The sequence below is a fragment of the Aegilops tauschii genome, chromosome 7, assembly GCF_002575655.3.
Source record: "Aegilops tauschii subsp. strangulata cultivar AL8/78 chromosome 7, Aet v6.0, whole genome shotgun sequence".
Lineage (NCBI taxonomy): Eukaryota > Viridiplantae > Streptophyta > Magnoliopsida > Poales > Poaceae > Aegilops > Aegilops tauschii.
This window is the reverse complement of record NC_053041.3, coordinates 623,118,142-623,132,411: the sequence shown is the minus strand read 5'-3', so window position 1 is coordinate 623,132,411 and position 14,270 is coordinate 623,118,142. Positions and strand designations below refer to the sequence as shown.

At 49.6% G+C, this 14,270-nt stretch overlaps 1 long non-coding RNA gene and 1 pseudogene across 4 annotated transcripts; one reads left to right on the top strand and one right to left on the bottom strand.

The window, feature by feature from the left end:
* Positions 1-694: 694 nt before the first annotated feature.
* Positions 695-2,877, top strand: LOC109735370 (L-type lectin-domain containing receptor kinase IX.1-like; annotated as a pseudogene).
* Positions 2,878-9,756: 6,879 nt separating this feature from the next.
* Positions 9,757-13,473, bottom strand: LOC109735357 (uncharacterized). Of its 4 annotated transcripts, none has more exons than XR_002226103.4 (5): positions 13,142-13,473; positions 12,903-13,064; positions 11,690-11,790; positions 10,753-10,877; positions 9,757-9,980 (listed from the first exon to the last, which is right to left on the bottom strand). It is a non-coding gene; the product is annotated as an uncharacterized lncRNA (long non-coding RNA). The 4 variants fall into 4 exon arrangements; XR_002226105.4 differs by having other exon boundaries at positions 9,757-9,933; positions 13,142-13,472; XR_002226102.4 differs by having other exon boundaries at positions 10,776-10,877; positions 13,142-13,472.
* Positions 13,474-14,270: the final 797 nt, after the last annotated feature.

Below are 14,270 nucleotides of genomic sequence, written 5' to 3'. Positions count from 1 at the left end.
AAAAATAATAAAAATTACATCCAGGTTCGTAGACCACCTAACAACGACTACAAGCACTGAAGCGAGCCGAAGGTGCGCCGTCGTCATTGCCCCTCCTTCGAGCCGGGCAAAACGTGTTGTAGCCAAGTGTTTTTTATTCTGCACTCGTCACAGTTAAGTCTTTGCGAACTAGCGAGTCTTTACCGAGTGTTTTCCCCTGCACTCTGTTTAGAATGGCACTAAGCCGAATGTTCAACAGAAAATACTCGCAAATACTAGGACACGGTAAACTTGTCGACTCCTGTAGTGACTGTATTGAAACTATATTACCACACTGAAGACTTTTTAAGCGACGTGCATTGACTTGTTATGTCTGTCTGCATCTGCTCGTCAATACGCCGGCGGCAGACGGTGCTCGAGTAAATAAAAAGGATATATAAGAAGGAAAAAGTTGAGTGCGTCGACCCGGTTGTTGGACGATGCTGGTGACTTTGTCCTGTGTAACCATTTGGAGCTCGCCCAGAGCCGTGTGCCCCACCTCACATAGATTCTCCCCAAACAATAACACTATTGGCTCTCTAGTTCCTTTCATGTGCTACATCATGCACTGACTTTCTGCTATCGCGTGGGGACTAGTTCAAAAGTTTTACCGCGACCACTAAGTATTCCCCTAACATTTATAGTGCTCAAGCTTCCTCCTCCCCAAACACAAGCCATGGGCTCTCGCAATCGGCATACCACCCTAGTCTTGGTGTTGCTATACCTCGTCTATGCGCCGCGCTGGGCCTTGTCGCCCTCCTTCAACCTCAACTTCTCCGACCCCGGTGCAAGTTCATGGATCACCTTCGCCGGTGATGCTTTCCCCACTGCGTCAATGCTTGAGCTGACAAGAAATACACATGAGCGAGCTATAAATGAAAGCGTCGGCCGGGCGTGGTACTCGTACAAAGTGCCGCTCTGGAGCAACGCCACCGGCGAGATGGCTAGCTTCACCACCACCTTCTCCTTTCAAATCATTCAAGCACAAAGCCTTGAGCTTACAGGCGATGGGATGGCCTTCTTCCTCGGCCATTTCCCTTCGGCGGTCGTGCCTGAAAGCCAGGGTGGCAGCCTAGGCCTACTCCCTGACCCGGCCTTTGCTAACGGGATAGATGATAGCCGGATCGTCGCCGTTGAGTTTGACAGTTTCCTCAATGCAATATATGACGATATCAACGTGAACCATGTCGGCATAGACGTCAACTCCATCAAGTCCACAGCATCCACCGACACGACGACCTGGCCGGGCAAGAACCTCACGTCGTCCATTGTGATGGAAGCCACTGTGACGTACCACAATGAATCCAAGATGTTGGCCGTTGATCTCCTCATCGGCGATGCCTTGTACCAGGTCAATGCAATTGTTGATCTAAGAAGACATTTACCGGAGCAAGTCGCTATCGGCTTCTCCGCGGCGAATGGCGTCCTCGTCGGGCTGCACCGAATACTGTCATGGTCATTCAGTTCCACTCTGGAACTATCTTCTCCTCTTCAAACCAGCAAAAAGTCAGTAACAATCCTACTATCTGTCCTAGTTCCTTTGCTATTTTTGTTTCTATGTACGGTTGTTGTATTGGTATGGCGGCGACACAAGAGAACAAGATCAACGGGGTCAAATGACAGCGGTTCTGATAGCGGCTCCGAGGAACAGTGTAGTGTAGTAGTGCCGATAGAGATGGCCTCGAGAGAGGTGTGGCGGCCAGCGGCCCAAAGCGGTACAAGTACCGCGACCTAGTCGCCGCAACAAGCAACTTCGCGGAGGAGGAGAAGCTCGGGCGAGGTGGCTTCGGGGGCGTTTATCGGGGTCACCTCACACAACTTGCAGCCGCCGTCGGTGGTCAGCAAGACCATCGTGCGGTAGCGGTGAAGGTGTTGTCAACAGAGTCGTCGGAGCAGGGGAGGAGGGAGTTCGAGGCAGAGGTGAAGGTCATCAGCATGCTGAAGCATCGCAACCTTGCGCAACTGCTGGGTTGGTGTGACAGCCGCAAGGGGCTCTTGCTTGTCTACGAGCTCGTCACAGAGGGCAGCCTAGACAAACATCTCTACAGCAAGGACAAATGTCTGACATGGCCACAGAGATACGAGATCATCCTCGGCTTGGGATCCGCGCTGCACTACCTCCACCGAGAGGGGGTGCAGTGCGTCGTGCACGGCGACATCAAGCCGAGCAATATCATGCTCGACTCGTCGCACAGCAGCAAGCTCGGGGACTTCGGGTTGGCCCGGCTCATCGACCACGACACGGGATTGTTTCAGACCACCAAGGCCGTGCAAGGCACCGTCGGCTACATCGATCCGGAGTTCGTCAACACGGGCAGGCGCAGTACCGAGTCCGACGTGTACAGCTTCGGTGTCGTCCTCTTGGAGATCGTCTGTGGCCGGCCACCAGTGGTTGAAACTGCTGGCAAAACCTTCTCGCTGCTTAGATGGGTGTGGGGCCTGTACAGCAGGGGTGCAATCCTTGATGCTGCGGACCCGCGGCTGAAGGGCGTCGAGGCCAATGAGTGGTGGATGGAGCGGGTGCTCGTCATCGGGCTCTGGTGTGCGTTCCCGTACCGGAGCGAGCGGCCGTCCGTCATGCAGGCCATGCACTTCCTGCAGTCCGAGGAGGCGACTCTGCCGGAGCTCCCCCAGCACATGTACAGGGCTGTACGGCCGGATCTTGCCTTGTGCAACCGGCAAGGGGATTACTCTATCGACGATGGCCCCCGCCCCGGTTGTGTTGGCTCTTCTTCGGCTAACATCGGCAACACCATTCTTTCTGCCGAGTCATCCTCAACTGCGTTGCTACGACATTCAAAGTTTCCAACGGTCTAGGCAACTGATGAATCCTGATTTGTAAGGCTCGACTATTTTTCTTGTTTTGTCTGTATGCATTTGCACCAATGTAAAAAGAGAGATGCTACACACATGGAGGGTTTACTTGGTTTTACGGGGTGGTTAGGATATGACTGGCTTAGATTTGATAGAGTGAGGCGGGCCCACCACTTAAAATCGGGGGGGGGGGGGGGGGGGGGCAATTAGTGAAGGCCAGGCGGCAGGGTCCGTGAAAGTCCGTCTGTTTTGCGCGCGTGTGTAGTATTATCAAGTAAAAAATAGCACGCTACATGTTTTTTTTTGAAGTGTCCTCTGGAAGGAGAGAAATTAGGGGCTGGTCGTTACATGCGCGTGCGCAGAAAAATCAGCTTTGCTATTTTTCAGCTGTCTGGAAACAAGTCGGCTTCATTGGAATTTCTTCTCCATTGGATCACGCGCAATGATTCATGAGAGAAACAGTCTGTGTGAGTCGTTATATATCGGGCGGATGCTTGAGTTGATTTCCCATCGATGTCTATTTTCATGTTGGTCAGCTCTGGGCGCCGGCCGGCCGATCTGCGCCCGAGCGTCCGCAGCCTACAACCATTGATTTCTTCTTCCTCCCCTGAAACGAGTCTTCTTTGCACGTGCACAACGTGATTGCCGCCCCAGCGTCCTCCACGTCCGCCGTTGTCACCGTCAGACACAGCTCGCAGCCCCTTGCTGCAACTCGCCATCGCCGTCGTCGTCATTGCACAGCCTCACAATCTTGCAATCGTTTTCCAGTGCCACGCAATACCGGATGCAGCTCCACTGAAGCCTAATGCAGCTCGCGGCCAAGCCGGTTCCTGCAACATGTGCACCAATTGAAGCACGGCATTGCCGCCGCCCGGCTCATCGTCCTTGATTTTGCAGCACCGTGTTCCAGTAAAAAAAATCGAGCAACTAAGAAACCAAAAAAGTCTGTTAAAGCAAGATATTTAGCCGGTTCCAGGAAACAAAATTAGCGGTTCCAGCAAAATATTTAGTCAGTTGAAGTAAAATCATCGTTGCCAAGTTGCAGCAAAATTTATGGCCGGTCAGAGCGAAAGCAAAAGTCGGTTCCAGCTTCCGGCAATTACGGTTGCAACACCTGCCGCGGTGGTCACCTCTGGATGCTTCCGATGTGCGCGAGTCCCAACAAATCCCCTCGATGCCGGTTCCAGCATCACAACATTCTGGTTCCAGCATCATTGCTACACCCCGTCGTCGTTGTAGCTCACGGGTGCTGCGATCGATAGCAGCTTTTAAGTTTGCTGGTTACAGCACCTTCAGCGGGCGGTTCAAGCTTTTCCTCTGGCTGGTCGCAGCTCTGGCATAGATGGTTGCAGCCCCTTGTGCATCGCGGGTTGGGAGGTGGCGGCTGCTGTCCGCGTATCATTGTGGCGGTTTGGCGGCGTGCAGCAGGGAGTGATGTTGGAGAAGCAGAGGAAGGAGGCAGCAAGCTCGAGCAATGTGGAGAAAATAAGAAAAACAAGTGAAGGAGAAGGCCCCACGGGAGAGGATAGGAGCGTCGAAGCGGCAGGTGGGCCAGCAGCTACGCGTCGCATTACGATCTTCGGCCGGGTGGTCAATTTTAATCGTTTGCCTTTCATGTTTAGTTTTTTTTCTTTCTTTTCCTTTCCTGTAGCCGCCTTTCCTTTCCTATAGCCAGCTGGCCAATCTTATATCGTTTTTTTTTTTTTGCGAGGTAAAAGGGAGTTTTATTCCATATTGATAGGATTACAATCCAGAGGCAGTATAATTGCTCTATACGAGGAGGTCCTTGACCAAGCCACACAGCTGTGACCCGCTCATCGCGACTATATAATGCTAAACGATCAGCTACCCTATTTTGCTCTCTCGTAAGATTCTTGGGACAAACTCCCGGATAAGCATGTGTGCTTTTATCTCTGCAACTAAGTGCCCATACGCCGACCTGCTTAATCTAGAATCGGAAAGACTTGACAATGCTTCAGAAGAGTCGGACTGAACAACAACAGAAACCTCTGAGTGTTGGATTGCCAAAGCCATGCCCTGCATCAGTGCATGAATCTTCGTCTCCAAAGCATCATTGCAATTAAAAATATACCGGTAAGCGGCAAACACCACACTGCCATCATGACGACGCAGAATCATACCTGCCGACGGAGCTCCGTCCGTCGGTGAATAAGAACCATCCACCAAAAGAGCAAGTCTATTGTCTGCCAGAGCAGGCCAAGCAGTAGCAAGCTGCTTCCTCCCAGGTCGACACAGTATAGGACCCCCCACTGGCATTTTTCCTTTAATGATTTCATCGACACTGAAATACATAGTCTGAGTAATTGATTGCATGTAACTCTCCAGAAAAACTCTAGCTACACTGATCGTTCGGTTGTAGCACCGATCCTATATGAAATTAGAGAGCTCTCTGCTAGCATTTTGTCTTTTGATATTTCTTATGTAAGTAGAGCTGCTAACGGTCCTGCACACTTGTGTGCTAAGCGTGCATGTACGCTTAACGTGACCGAGAGCTGGCTAGACTTCACTCCCAGCTTCCTGATCAGCAGCCTCTTGGCTGACTGTCCAGCGAATGCTTTTATTCAATAAAGCTCTCTAAATCCCCCGGAAAAAAATGTAACTCTCCAGAAACAACGTCGATGCCTCAATGGTCAGAATTTCCGTTTCGTGCACAGCGTCCGACCGCAATTGCCACACACGCCAAGTCAACATTAGGACGTTGTTGCATTCCACTTCAGAACATGCAGCCAATAGGTTCAATAGCCAAGCATCAACAGAATTAACAAGGATGGAATTACCATGTAATACCAACACTCACGCATGCGATTTCATAAATGTGCAGCGTGATCACAAGTCACCAACGCATGGAAAGTATCCTCCACCATAGAGCCACACAAGGGGCATAGGTCTGTACGTGAGATGTGCCTATGTAATTTGCATTTATTTGTAGCTAGAGCACCTGCAATTGATTTCCAAGCAGAGATCTTCATATTTTGTGGAACAGAAGAATTCCAAACTGAACGCCATCTTGGTCTAGCACCGTGAGGGTGGGTACTAGATGCCCCACCGCCAAACACCTCATCATGCACACTTGTTGCCAACCTATAGGCACTTTTCACCAAGAAAATCCCGCTCTTCTCTGGGAACCAAGCAAAGAAATCTTCCCTGTTCCTTAGGGAAGTCCGGATTTTGACACTCATGAATATCCATATTCCAAAAATGGTCATTAAGACGTTGCAGATTCCAAGCTTCGTGTTCATCCAAGAAGTCTGAAACCTTATTAAACCGACAATTCCGCTTCGGTGTAATTGGGCGAAAGCCAGGGCCGCGCGGGATCCATGGGTCACGCCACACTCTGATACTCGATCCGTCACCCACTCTCCAAATAATACCTTGTTTAACAAGGTCCAAACCATGCTCGATTCCCCTCCATACCGTCGAAGCGTTACCTGAGAACACAGTGTCCAAAATGTTTCCATTTGGGTAGTACTTTGCCCCAAGTAGCCTCGCACATAAACTGTCAAGACAGTCAATCAATCTCTAGGCCTGCTTTGCCAGCAGTGCTGGGTTAGAGCAACTCTAGCAGACCCCGCATCCGGCCCCGACCCGCAAAATAACCGCCAAAATGCGGGTACGGGCCGGAAAGCTTGCCCGACCAGACCCCGCATCCCGCCCCGGCCGGCAAAAAAATTTTGGGGGCGCGGCAAATTCCCGACCCCAACCCGGGAAAACGCGGGTTTCGCCCCCGCGGATGCGGTGCCCCGCATCACAGAGAAGCAGTTGGCGGGAGGGACATTTCAGCCCCGCGCTCTTTTCCCCATCCTTCCGCCGTCGCCCGCCCTTGCTTCCGCCCGCCCGCCGCCGGCGATTCCGGGCATATCTGCGGGCGGAATTGCTCCGCGGGGCCGCCCAAACCCTCCCGTGCCGGTCTGATGCACCGCCCCTCCGGATCCGGCGAGAAGAGTCTCCCCCCGTCGCCGCCGCCGATGGGGATCGACCACCGTCGAGCGCACCCCCCTCGTCGCCGCCCGGGATCACCCGCCACCGGTTAGCCTATTTTTTGTGATTTTTGCGAGCTGTGTGGTAGATTGACGCGCTGGTGTGCGTGTAGATGGAGTTGACCCCGTGCGAGAAGTTCTTGCTATCCGATTCGTCCGATTCGGACGACTCGGATGTGGAGACCATGCTTGTGACCTTTCGGCAGCAAACATTAGTCATGGCGCTTGCCGTGAAGGAGCATGAAGACGAGTACCGGAAGAGGAGGCGAGGATCTACTGTCGGGCATCTGTGCATTCCTCGGAATCGCCAGCTTGGGAACGAGATGTTGATGCAAGATTATTTTGCGAAGAATCCTACCTATCCTGCACACCTCTTCCACGGAAGGTACCGAATGCGCCGATCCCTCTTTGTGAAACTTGTTGAAGCTTGCGAGGCAAATTGCCGGTATTTTACCCAAAGAAGAAATGCCACGGGCTTAAAGGGATTTAGTGCATATCAAAAAATCTCCGCAGCGATGCGGGTGATTGCATATGGCGTTCCGGCTGACTATGCCGATGAGTATCTTCACATTGGTGAAGATAGCACAATTGAGTCTGTGCGTAGATTTGCGAAAGTGATCGTCCGTGTCTTTGGTCCTGAGTATCTTCGCGCACCCAATGAGAGGAGAGGTTGGCCTGGCATGCTAGGTAGCATTGATTGTATGCATTGGAATTGGAAAAATTGCCCCAAGGCTTGGCAAGGAATGTATTGTGGCAAGTCTCGTGATGCAACAATTGTGCGAGAGGCCGTTGCATCCGAGGATTTATGGATTTGGCATTGCTTTTTTGGTATGCCGGGCACTCTCAATGATATCAATGTTTTGCAACGCTCTCATTTGTTTGCTAGGCTTGCTAGTGGTGATGCTCCTGCTTGCAACTACACTATCAATGGGCATGAATACACAAAGGGGCACTATCTTGCAGATGGTATATACCCTCCTTGGTGCACATTTGTCAAGAGCATCAAAGAACCCAGAACAAAAAACAATGTGAATTTGCAAGGGTGCAAGAGGCAGCCCGAAAAGACATTGAAAGAGCATTCGGTGTTTTGCAATCTAGGTTTGCCATTGTCCGTGGTCCTGCTCGTTTTTGGGATAAGAAAACCTTGAAGAACATCATGACATGCTGTGTTATTCTGCACAATACGATTCTTGAAGATGAGAGAGGAATGAACTTAGAATTCTTTTACGACAATGTGGGTAGCCGTGTCAAACCAGCTAGAGACCCAAACCGCATTAGAGCTTTTCTTCAGACATACAAGGAGATTGAAAATGCAGACACACACTTTCAACTTCAGGAAGATCTCATTGAGCACCATTGGCAAATGGTTGGACAGTGACTAATTTTTGTATTCATTTGTATTTGTATTCATGACAAGTGACTAAGTTTTGTATTTGCATTATTTAAGTTTGCTACGGTGATTATTGTAATGCGGATGATTATTGTTTTATGTTTGATTTGAATAATTCAGTTTGTTTTCGATTGTTGAATTATGTTGGATTTGATTTTGCGGGCTGATGATATGCGGGTGCAGCGGCGCAAAGAGCAGACCCCGCATAGCCGACCCGTAAAATAGCATATTCCGCGAATATGCCTTTTTACGGATCCGTTTGGGGGGTCTGCATCTGTGCCAGCCCGAGCCGGCCCGCAAAAGCTATTTTGCGCGAACTGCAAACGCGTTTTGCGGGTCGGCGGGATGCGGGGTCTGCTAGAGTTGCTCTTAAAGGCTCTCATATCACCGAATTTAATACCACCACTAGCCTTTGGCAGCATCATCTTATCCCAGCTTAACCAAGCCATCTTCCTCTTTCCTTTTTCAACACCCCACCAATATTGCCGCATCATCTTAGATCGTTTTCAATGCATACGACTTTTGCCACTCAGATGTATTGGTGCTTGCGTGACTATAGCGTCTACATTCGATTCCTATAGGATAGAGGTGTATGTGCTGTGTTCCACTTTTTTTTGCTCAGTGTTATTGTTTCTTCATTGTCGCCTCATGGAAGTAGGGATGGATTTAGTTTAGTTGGACGTTGTGTTCTAGGTGTATAGGCCTTACTTTATATATATTCACCTCATGAAATTTGTTTCTAATAGCATTCGAGTTTAGTATTTGTTGTCGAACAGGATTTGAGTTTAGCTATCCAGATGGTTAGCTTGTTAACTAGTTTTGCTCATGTAAGACTTACAATCTATAGCTGTTGTACTGTCTAGTTTGTGTACATGATAAATGGTTTTGTTGTGCATCTGTTTAAAGATGTGGCATGTTCTTCCCTCTATTTTCATCTCCACTACCGGACTCGCGGCCTATGCCTACGGCCCAGGGCCGTCGGCATAGGTCCTCTGCCGTCAGCATAGATCTATGCCTACGGCTGCCGTCGGCATAGGCCCGTCGGCGTAGATCACATCGTAGTCTTGTCAGTTCGTCGGCGTAGTACAGTAGGGGCCTATGCCGACGACCGGGCGACAGCCATCGGCAGTGTTTTCCGCCTGACAGCAACGGACGGCGCCGTCAAAAGCGCTGACAATTCACGGGAAGCCACGCGGCAGAGGTATGCCGACGGCTTGGCCGTCAGCATAGGTGGAAATCTATGCCGACGGCCGAGCCAGCGGCATACCTCTTGCACGTGGCACTCCCTGGTGGCAGGGCTATGCCTACGGCGATGGAACCTATGCCAAACGGCTTTGCCCTAGGCATAGCCGTGCCACGTGTCATCCCCCGGTTCCTCCTGGCGGCAGGGCTATGCCTACGGCAAAGCCGTCGGCATAGATTTATGCCGACGGCTTTGCCGTAGGCATAGCCCTGCCACGTGGCGCGTCCCTGGTGTCACGACAGCCATCTATGCCTACAGCATTGCCGTCGGAAAACTTGCTGACCAAAACCAAAAAAAAAAAGATTAGCCAACAAGGCTAGCTATTTACAAATGCTTATACAGACATGATTCAACAGCCATGGATTTGCAAACACAGACCATAGTATATTTTTTATGTACATAACATTTCCATTCTAAGAATCCACAACAACATTATAGGAGGCCGAGGGGCGGTGGTGGGGGAGACAAGGCTGCAACGATGGAGGTGGCATACAGTCAGTACAACAAACCGAAGATCCTACATATGAGGGTGAATATGTAATCTATACATTGAATTTACCAAAAGAAATCGCCTAGAACAGGGGCATCAAACTAAAAAGGCAGAAAATTATTGCTTTTGCTGAAGATAACTTGTCATGTTGGTGCTTGAACCAAACAATACTACTAATACATACAGTACAGAGATGCTCCAGTTTCGGTTGTATCTATCAAGCATCAGTTGTTGTTCAAGGCAAGCTTCAAAGAGAAAAAGAGTGGTGCTGATTCATATGTATATATGTATATACAGAAGATGCAAGTGTCATCAAGTTGGCTTTAGTCAAAGTAAAAACAAATGGACACATACAAAACTGAACCAAGGGTGGTGCTGATTCATGTGTATGTACAGATTGAGGTGCCATCCAGTTGGTTTCAGTCAAAGTTCAACCAAAAAAAATTGACACATACAAACTGAAGAAAAGTGTGGTGCTGATTCATATGTATGTATGTACAGGAGATGCAAGTGCCACCAAGATAGATAGTTTCAGTCAAAAGTAAGAAACAATTGGACACATACAAACTGAAGCAAACCGTCGTGCTTTTTCATGTGTACATACAAAAGATGCAAGTGGTATCCAGAATTTGGATATAGGTAGTACGCTCATGTGGTGAATTTTGTGAATCTATACTCTGCATCTACCAAAAGGATCACTCCCCTCACATGCAAATATAATTCAGTCCAATGGCTTTCTTCTCCCCTCACATGCATAAGACGAGAGCAGACCATCTAAACAGGCGGATCAGACCTTCACCTTGGGAGAGAGGCGAGTGCTACCTGTTGCCGTGTCGTCGTCGAGCTCGGGTGGTCCTCCTCCTCCTCGAGCAGGACAAGGTTGTTTCTCCCCTACACTCCAATGGCCATCTTATCCAAGGACATCTACAAGGGCAGAACACACCATTGATGCAAGTGTCACCAAGATAGTTTCAGTCAAAGTTAAAGCAAATGTAAATATGCAAACTGAACCAAACTGAGGTGCATATTCATATGTGTGTGTATGTAGAGATGCAAGTGCAATCTGAATTTTGGGGAACCAAAGCATGGTTGTTGTCGCTGTTGTTGGTACTTTAGCAGCAACAACATCCTTGAAATCAAACGAGGAGCAAGTTGTTTTAGCAGCAGCGCATACTAGTAATTAGCTAGGACCATTATTATTGAACAACCATTCGAGGACGGTGGCAGACACATCAATCTCACAAGGCTCTACTGGAGAAACAAAAGCATAGGATATGTGATGCTAGCAATCTTAGCACAAGAAGAAAAAAAACACAGCCTCTCCGATAGAATGGATGGATGCATCATGCACAATCATCGATTCCATCATTGCAGCACTAGTTGAGCAACAAATCAAATATAACAGTAGTTCCATTCGTTCAGCCAACAAGTTAACAAAAGTTTACTTCCCACTACTAATTTTGCAACTTGTCATAATAAAGAAAACAGAGCTCAACATCACAGCAACAAAAGCGGTAGACTGGGAGCCTGGAACCATGCAAACCAAATCGCAGAGCAGAAAAATAACAGTACTACCTGGAGCAATAAGAAACTCAATGGACTAGGGCAACATTTGGAAGGAGACAAGCAAGTATTACAATAGCTAGCTGGGCTGAATTGAAGATTAACCAAAATCATATCAAGTATTTGTTGAGCATGATTATACACGGGAAGGGGAAGGGGTTCACGGCAGGGACCTTTAGGTCATGGCCTGGCTTGCATCTCTCCTCCTCATGTGCATTGGTTTGCATCCAATCCTTCCAGTCCAATCCATGGATGTCCCTCCCTCCCTGCATCTCTAGAACAACACGACACTTAAATCTCATCAACTTCCATTGCTACTGATAAAAGAGGAGCAAGATGTATATGCTGCATAAATCATACATGGAGAAGCAAGCTGCTTGAAAACAGAGGAGGTCCATGATGGTTGTTCTCATTCGCAGAAGAACTCAAAAAAATGCGCAAGTGTATGCTATCTATGGATACACCAACTCTATCAGTACCTAGCACCCAAACTAAGAAAAAAATCATTCATATGCAGCAGCCTAAACTCAACTTTGAGAGAGCGGACTGATTAACATTTTTTTTGCTGGGTCGAATTTTTCACAAATATAGATAGAAGCACTCCAGAAGCTACATAATAAATTATAGAGGCTAGCCGAACTAATTGGCGCACTCAAACGATAAAAGAGAGCGGCCCAATGGACAACTAAGCAAGCATACACAGCAAGTAAAACTACATCACCAATATTATGTAATTAACTGGAAGCTCTTGTTCATCATACCAGTACAAATATACTATCTATATCTATACTTTAATCATGCAGTCAATTGAAGTAAAAGCTGGCTCGGCCAGGAATCAAGCCTAGGATGTGAATTTGTCACAGGATTTGTCACAGGATCCAACTAGGCCACTGTACTTTACTTGTCAATTGGAGTAAACCGATTCTTCATGTACATTGTAAAGTAGTGCTAAAGTTCCCTTGAACGTGATTCCACGCGTACGTGCTGAATACATGTGAATATGTGTGTCCGAGTAGGACTGGAAGTAGACATGGCTAGGGGCTATATACTTATACACTGGTAAATTATGGAATTGATCGTAAGCATCAACAAAGAAAAAAAGAGATTGTCACGAGCCTATGGCCAATAACAAATTAGAGGACAAACTAAAAAAAAGCTAACTAGAGATTTCCTCTCTGTGTGTGTGTACGTTGTGCTCTGGCCGGTGGGGGAATGATAAAAAAAGCAACTACTGCTATGTATGTTAGCTTGTCCGTCAGGATAGATCAAACTAGCTACCGGTGAAGGATATAGCCAGCTTCGTGTGGTGCAGTGCATCACATATTCCTCTACTTAGCAGCAGCAGTAGTGAGCAGAGGAAGGAGGCGGGGGAGATGGAGGTGCTACCTGCCGAGGTGGGTCGTCGTGGCCGTGCTTGAGCTCGGCAGCCCCTGCCTCCTCGAGCAGGACAGGGCCGCCAGCTAGGTGCGCCCCTCGTCCTCCGCCTCCTCGAGTAGGAAGGATGGCGCCCTCCTGCCGTCGCCGCCGTCCAGACCGCACCAAGGTGACCTGCAGCAAGGGAAGGAAAGGAGAAAAGGTGAGGTGGGGAGGGTGGATCCGGGAGAGGAAAGAGGGGAAGGACGTACCTGCGCCACGCCCGTAACGGATCCGTCGAGCTCTGGCCTCGCCGTCGCCGGATCTGGCTGATCCCGGCGATGTTAGGGGTGGCGGTCGAAACCCTAGCTAGCCACGGGGTCGGTGGAGGACGGGAGCGCCGATTCTGGACGGAGGGGAAGGTGGAGCGGACCTAGGGGAGCTCGGGGGCGTGTTGCGCGCCGCCGGAGCTCGCCGGAACCGGCCGGCGTGGGTGGTGGCGGCGGCGAGGGACAGGGGTTCGTGGGGGAGAGAGGAGTCGCGAGAGACAGAGAGGTTCGTGGGGAGAGAGCGAGGTAGGGGTTGGGTGGGCTCTTTTTTCTTTTTCTTTTTTTCTCCTTTTCTCTAGATGGATGGATGGATGGTTGTGGGGTGGACAGCTAGATGGATAGATGGATGGATATGCGCCACGTCATCGATCCGTGGCACAAACTTTCCACCAATAGAAACCAAGCTCATACAATTGTGTTCTCCCTTTTGTTTTTCTTCTATTTTTTCTACCCTCTTGGACCGACCGTCGACGATCCGTGACGGGAGAGGAGGGCGGCGAGGAGGAGATGGTGAGGTGAGGTGGGGAGGGAATGGATCGGGGAATGGTGCGTCCGGTATGACGACTATGAGTCCGGACGGGGACCTACAGACAGTCGCACGGAACATCTCTTCGGCTTTCCCCGTCACCGTCGACGAAGACACGTGCGACGTCCCTCGGCATCGAACGACAGCACCAAAGGAGGTGTAGGCGCCACGATCGGGGGGCGAATGTACCTCGACGGCATGCCGGATCCAGCGGTTAAAATCGACCAAAAATCCTACGATGCCGGAAATCCTCGGGACCTGGCACGGTGTCGTCATATGGCCCTTGTAGGGTGTGCTGAAAGTTTTAGCGTGTTTCGTAGAAGCCTGACCGGAAGTCGCTTGTAAACTGCACCATCTCCGAGGTACTATCTGGCTATCGAGAGAGAACGTGTCCAGTTTGTGAAGGAAGTGTGTTGCCCGTTGCTCCGCTGACCTCAAAACTTCTCGTGCTCTCAAAGGGGGCAATTGCATGACACGTGTCAGTACATGGCATTTTTCGGGCCGGCCTGCAATATTTGAGACATTTAATGCATCCGTAGGGTTTCA